Raw genomic sequence first — 7,396 nt, forward strand, 5'->3', positions numbered from 1 at the left:
ACTCCTTCCACCAGCTCAGTCACAGTGACCTTGATGCTTCCTTCAGCCACATGATGTACTCCAACGCAGTTGGTCAGGATTGAGTCTGACGAAAGTCTCCAACATGAAAACTTCTGTTTCACTTTCCACAGACCCTATCAGATGGGGTGAGTGTTTTTAGCAATTCAGCGGTTAGTGCGACGCTATTTTACGGCTCGGCGTAGTCCGGAGTTCAACTCTGTTAGCCGTTCTGCAAGGAGTCTCTGAACGTCCTCCCCGTGGTTTGCTTGTGTTTTCTCTGGGTGATTCGGTTTCCTCCCACAGTCTAAAAACCTACCGGGAAGGTAAATTAGTCATTGTAAATTGTCTCGTGATTAGGTTTAGGTTAATCGGAGTTGTGGGATTGCTGGGGCGGCGTGAATCGGAGGACTGAAAGGGCCTACTCCGCTCGTGCTGTATTGTTGAATAAATAAAACTTTATTTCAGAATTTCAGCACCTGCAGATCTTTTAAAATACATTGATTCTCAGCAATTGCAATGTTTATCTCTTCTACTTTGTCACATCGTTTTTCCTTTGACAATTTGGGACTGGAATTTTCAACCGTAATTTTTTTTAACATCTAGATTCAATTGCTGTGATATTTATTGACCACATTCCCTTAAACACTGGATGAAATTTAATTAATCCAGATTTCTACTGCAAGTATCTATTCAACACTAAACTTTACTTGCTGACTTATAATGATTCTTCATCTCCCAAAGGTTTTAGTATAAATTTGTCACCCTTTAGTTAAATCATTTGGTGTGCCAAGCTGTCCATTTCTTTGTACCCCTGTCCAGCTCTACAACTGTTCTAACCCAAGCACCTGATGCACCTATCAGTCATTGAAGCTGCAAGGATAAACCAAAGCTCTGAGCTCATGGAGGTTGCAATGAAATAGCACAAATTGAAGGACTAGGGTAGTCTCCCAGGTACTGGGCCTTTTCCTTTGTCAAGCTCATGAGACTGGATTCAAACGGTGTCGGGGTAGATTTTTATAGATATTGGTGCATTGTTTCTTATTTTGCAATACAGGAACCAGAATCAGGTTGATTATCACTGACATGTGGTATGAAATTTGTACAGTGCAAGATGTAAAAATTACTGCAAGTTACAAAAATAAGTGAGATAAAGGAGAAGTAACAAGTTAGTATTGATGGGTTCATGGACCATTCAGGAACCTGATGGTGGTTGGGAGGAAACTGTTCCTAAAACGTTGAGTGAGGGTCTTCAGGCTCCTGTACCTCCTCTTTACATTAGCAATGTGAGTGTGGGTCTTCAGGCTCCTGCACCTCCTCTCTATGTAAGTAATGTGAAGAGGGCATGTGTCAAATGGTGATGGTCTCATACCTCACAAAGATATGGGCAGCAAAGGTCTGCATGAGCTGGTTTATAGCGGGTGGATTATGGTCTCACAAGCCCTCAACCTAAAGCAGAGGTGACAGGTAGAAAGTCTGCAGGGTGACATGTTTGGATTCTTCGGTGCCATCAAGACTAACGATGGCTCAAACTCCTGAGGGCTCAACCATGAACAATGTGAACTTTTCAAGAACTAATGCAGTTAGTGCCTGCTAGAAGGAGCTATTTAAAAATTCCTTCATGATCACTCTGTCCTTAACCTGGGTGTCTCTGACCTCACCTCACGGCAATGATCTAGGTCAGCCCTGATACCACTGGGAAGCCTAATGAATGCTACAACAACTGAAGATTGAGGTTGTCGGAGCAAGTGGTTTCCCTGCTAAAATCAGGAGCTTCAGTCACAAATGCACAACATCTCCCATATCTGGGAAGAGGCGAATATGCCAGAGAGAACTCTGAGATGTCATAATAATGATGCTCTGCAGAAAGGAGCCATATCTGTTTGGGAACTACAGAGGGTTCTCCTTGCTGTTTGGGTCATCACCAGGTTCTTCCCCAACCACCTCTTCCCAGTAGCCTAGGAGCTGCTTTGGAGACTCTTTCGGGTCTGGTTGCACCACAGACATGGTCTTCACTGTTCAACAGCTCATACAGGAGGCAGCATCAGTCACTATACATGGCCTCTTGAGACCTCACATAAGCTTTTGCTGTCAAATAAGTGGGCTTATGGAGACTCCTTCCCACATTTGTTTGTTGTAGAAGTTCGCCTGCGGTGCGTTGGCACACAAGCTATGATCTTAACCAATGGATCCTCAACAGGCCTAATCTCAGTCAGAATTGTGACAAGCAAGGCTGCATCAGCACCCCGGCACTTTCCCCAGTTTCTCTGACTGCATTGCTGTTCATCAGTCCAATGAGCTTTGTGCGGGAGTGGAGCAGTTCTACTGATCAACCTATGACCCCTTCACTCTGGATCCAAGGTCACCCTGACAGTTATTGAGTTGGGAGGATGTGGTTGCACTTGCATACATGCCCAGTTGGACGCCAAGCTGTTGGTCTACTCAATCACCTAAGTGTACACTAAATAAAGGTCCTCTGCCAAGGTGCACCGCTCTACAACATTGTCTCCTGACATGAAAGTCCATGGCAAAATCCTCGAAAAAGAGGATCACTTCCTTTATCTTAAGGGCTACTTTGCAGAAAATAGTAGATATCAATGATGATCTAATGGCCGTCCTCAAGGGATTAAACATAAGACAATATTGATTAACTTCATGAAGCACTTCAGCCCATTCTGAGGATGTATAAGGTGTTGAGAACAAACAAATCCAAGTCTTACGAATAGAGTCAGTGTTCAAAAGCTACGAAATTAGAATCAGAATCAGATTTAATATCATGCCATATGCCATGAAATTTGTTGTTCTGTGGCAGTAGTACAGTTCACTACATAGTAATAAAACCTATAAAATACATTGAGAAGTATATATATATATAAATAAATTAAATGCATAATGCAGAAAAAGAGGTAAAAATAGTGAGGAAGTGTTCATTGTCCATCAGAAATCTGAAGGTGGAGGGAAATTAGCTGTTCCTGAAATGCTGAGTGTGTCTTCAGGCTTCTGTACCTCCTCCTTTGTGGTAGCAATGAGAAGATGGCATGCCTTAGGTGAAGAGGGTCCTTAATGATGGACGCCACCTTTTTGAGGTATCACCTTTTAAAGGTGTCCTAAATACTTGGGAGGCTACTACCCATGATGGAACTGGTTGAGCTTACAACTTTCTGCAGCTTTTTCCGATCCTTTGCGGTAGTCCTTCCATATCAGACAGTACATCTGTAGAAGTTGCAAGTGTCTTTGGTGATGTACTGATTCTCCTCAAACTCCTAATGAAATATAGCTGGTGCCATGCCTTCTTTGTAATTGCATCAATATGTTGGTCCCAGGACAGATCCTGAGAGGGGCTGCCACCCAGGAGCTTGAAACTGTTCATGATGTTCTCTCTGATCCCTCAATGATGAATTGTTTGTTTTCCCTTGCCTTATCTTCCTGAAGTCCACAATCAATTCAAGTCAAGTCAAGTCAAGTCACCTTTTATTGTCATTTCAACCATAACTGCTGGTACAGAACATAGTAAAAATGAGAAAACGTTTACCAGGACCATGGTAACAGAAACATAGAAAATAGGTGCAGGAGTAGGCCATTCTGCCCTTCGAGCCTGCACTGCCATTTATTATGATCATGACTGATCATCCAACTCAGAACCCCTCCCCAGCCTTCCCTCCATACCCCCTGATCCCCGTAGCCACAAGGGCCATATCTAACTCCCTCTTAAATATAGCCAATGAACTGGCCTCAACTGTTTCCTGTGGCAGAGAATTCCACAGATTCACCACTCTCTGTGTGAAGAAGTTTTTCCTAATCTCGGTCCTAAAAGGCTTCCCCTTTATCCTCAAACTGTGGCCCCTTGTTCTGGACTTCCCCAACATCGGGAACAATCTTCCTGCATCTAGCCTGTCCAATCCCTTTAGGATTTTATACGGTTCAATCAGATCCCCCCTCAATCTTCTAAATTCCAACGAGTACAAGCCCAGTTCATCCAGTCTTTCTTCATATGAAAGTCCTGCCATCCCAGGAATCAATCTGATGAACCTTCTTTGTACTCCCTCTATGGCAAGGATGTCTTTCCTCAGATTAGGGGACCAAAACTGCACACAATACTCCAGGTATGGTCTCACCAAGGCCTTGTACAACTGCAGTAGTACCTCCCTGCTCCTGTACTCGAATCCTCTCGCTATAAATGCCAGCATACCATTCGCCTTTTTCACCGCCTGCTCTACCTGCATGCCCACTTTCAATGACTGGTGTATAATGACACCCAGGTCTCGTTGCACCTCCCCTTTTCCTAATCGGCCACCATTCAGATAATAATCTGTTTTCCTATTTTTGCCACCAAAGTGGATAACTTCACATTTATCCACATTAAATTGCATCTGCCATGAATTTGCCCACTCACCCAACCTATCCAAGTCACCCTGCATCCTCTTAGCATCCTCCTCACAGCTAACACTGCCACCCAGCTTCGTGTCATCCGCAAACTTGGAGATGCTGCATTTAATTCCCTCATCCAAGTCATTAATATATATTGTAAACAACTGGGGTCCCAGCACTGAGCCTTGCGGTACCCCACTAGTCACCGCCTGCCATTCTGAAAAGGTCCCGTTTATTCCCACTCTTTGCTTCCTGTCTGCTAACCAATTGTCCATCCACATCAATACCTTACCCCCAATACCGTGTGCTTTAAGTTTGCACACTAATCTCCTGTGTGGGACCTTGTCAAAAGCCTTTTGAAAATCCAAATATACCACATCCACTGGTTCTCCCCTATCCACTCCACTAGTTACATCCTCAAAAAATTCTATGAGATTCGCCAGACACGATTTTCCTTTCACAAATCCATGCTGACTTTGTCCGATGATTTCACCGCTTTCCAAATGTGCTGTTATCACATCTTTGATAACTGACTCCAGCAGTTTCCCCACCACCGACGTTAGGCTAACCGGTCTATAATTCCCCGGTTTCTCTCTCCCTCCTTTTTTAAAAAGTGGGGTTACATTAGCCACCCTCCAATCCTCAGGAACTAGTCCAGAATCTAACGAGTTTTGAAAAATTATCACTAATGCATCCACTATTTCTTGGGCTACTTCCTTAAGCACTCTAGGATGTAAACCATCTGGCCCTGGGGATTTATCTGCCTTCAATTCCTTCAATTTACCTAACACCACTACCCTACTAACATGTATTTCGCTCAGTTCCTCCATCTCCCTGGACCCTCTGTCCCCTACTATTTCTGGAAGATTATTTATGTCCTCCTTAGTGAAGACAGAACCAAAGTAATTATTCAATTGGTCTGCCATGTCCTTGCTCCCCATAATCAATTCACCTGTTTCTGTCTGTAGGGGACCTACATTTGTCTTTACCAGTCTTTTCCTTTTTACATACCTATAAAAGCTTTTACGTCAGTTTTTATGTTCCCTGCCAGTTTTCTGTCATAATCTTTTTTCCCCTTCCTAATTAAGCCCTTTGTCCTCCTCTGCTGAACTCTGAATTTCTCTCAGTCCTCAGGTGAGCCACTTTCTCTGGCTAATTTGTATGCTTCTTCTTTGGAATTGATACTATCCCTAATTTCTCTTGTCAGCCACGGGTGCACTACCTTCCTTGATTTATTCTTTTGCCAAACTGGGATGAACAATTGTTGTAGTTCATCCATGCAACCTTTAAATGCTTGCCATTGCATATCCACCGTCAATCCTTTAAGTGTCATTTGCCAGTCTATCTTAGCTAATTCACGTCTCATACCTTCAAAGTTACCCCTCTTTAAGTTCAGAACCTTTGTTTCTGAATTAACTATGTCACTCTCCATCTTAGTGAAGAATTCCACCATATTATGGTCACTCTTGCCCAAGGGGTCTCTCACGACAAGATTGCTAATTAACCCTTCCTCATTGCTCAAAACCCAGTCCAGAATAGCCTGCTCTCTAGTTGGTTCCTCGACATGTTGGTTCAAAAAACCATCCGGCATACGTTCCAAGAAATCCTCTTCCTCAGCACCTTTACCAATTTGGTTCACCCAATCTACATGTAGATTGAAGTCACCCATTATAACTGCTGTTCCTTTATTGCACACATTTCTAATTTCCTGTTTAATACCATCCCCAACCTCACTACTACTGTTAGGTGGCCTGTACACAACTCCCACCAGCGTCTTCTGCCCCTTAGTGTTACGCAGCTCTACCCATATCGATTCCACATCTTCCCGACTTATGTCCTTCCTTTCTATTGCGTTAATCTCTTCTTTAACCAGCAACGCCACCCCACCTCCCCTTCCTTCATGCCTATCCCTCCTGAATATTGAATATCCCTGAACGTTGAGCTCCCATCCTTGGTCACCCTGGAGCCATGTCTCTGTGATCCCAACTATATCATAATCATTAATAACAATCTGCACTTTCAATTCATCCACCTTATTACGAATGCTCCTTGCATTGATACACAAAGCCTTCAGGCGCTCTTTTACAACGCTCTTAGCCCTTATACAATTATGTTGAAAAGTGGCCCTTTTTAATGCTTGCCCTGGATTTGTCGGCCTGCCACTTTTACTTTTCTCCTTAGTACTTTTTGCTTCTACCCTCACTTTACACCCCTCTGTCTCTCTGCACTGGTTCCCATCCCCCTGTTGTGAACTAACCTCCTCACGCCTAGCCTCTTTAATTTGATTCCTACCCCCCAACCATTCTAGTTTAAAGTCACCTCAGTAGCCCTCGCTAATCTCCCTGCCAGGATATTGGTCCCCCTAGGATTCAAGTGTAACCCGTCTTTTTGTACAGGTCACGCCTGCGCCAAAAGAGGTTCCAATGATCCAAAAACTTGAATCCCTGCCCCCTGCTCCAATCCCTCAGCCACGCATTTATCCTCCACCTCATCGCATGGTGCTACATGAAACAATACAAAAACTACCCTGAACTACGTGAGAAAAAGCTCAAAAACTACACTAGACTACAGACCTATCCAGGACTGCATGAAGTGCACAAAACAGTGCAGGCACTACAATAAATAATAATAAATAATAAACAAGACAGTAGGCACAGTAGAGGGTATAGTAGGTTGGTGTCAAGTCAAGCTCTGGGTATTGAGGAGTCTGATGGCTTAGGTTACATAGTCTGGTCGTGAGAGCCCGAATGCTTCGGTGCCTTTTTCCAGATGGCACGAGAGAGAAGAGTTTGTATGAGGGGTGTGTGGGGTCCTTCATAACGCTGTTTGCTTTGCGGATACAGCATGTGGTGTAAATGTCTGTGATGGCAGGAAGAGAGACCCCGATGATCTTCTCAGCTGGCCTCACTATCCGCTGCAAGGTCTTGCAATCCGAGGTGGTGCAATTTCCGAACCGGGACGTGATGCAGCTGCTCAGGATGCTCTCAATACAACCTCTGTAGAATGTGGTGAGGATGGGGGGTGGGAGATG

The sequence above is a fragment of the Mobula birostris genome, chromosome 9 (genome assembly GCF_030028105.1).
Source record: "Mobula birostris isolate sMobBir1 chromosome 9, sMobBir1.hap1, whole genome shotgun sequence".
NCBI classification, from domain to species: domain Eukaryota; kingdom Metazoa; phylum Chordata; class Chondrichthyes; order Myliobatiformes; family Myliobatidae; genus Mobula; species Mobula birostris.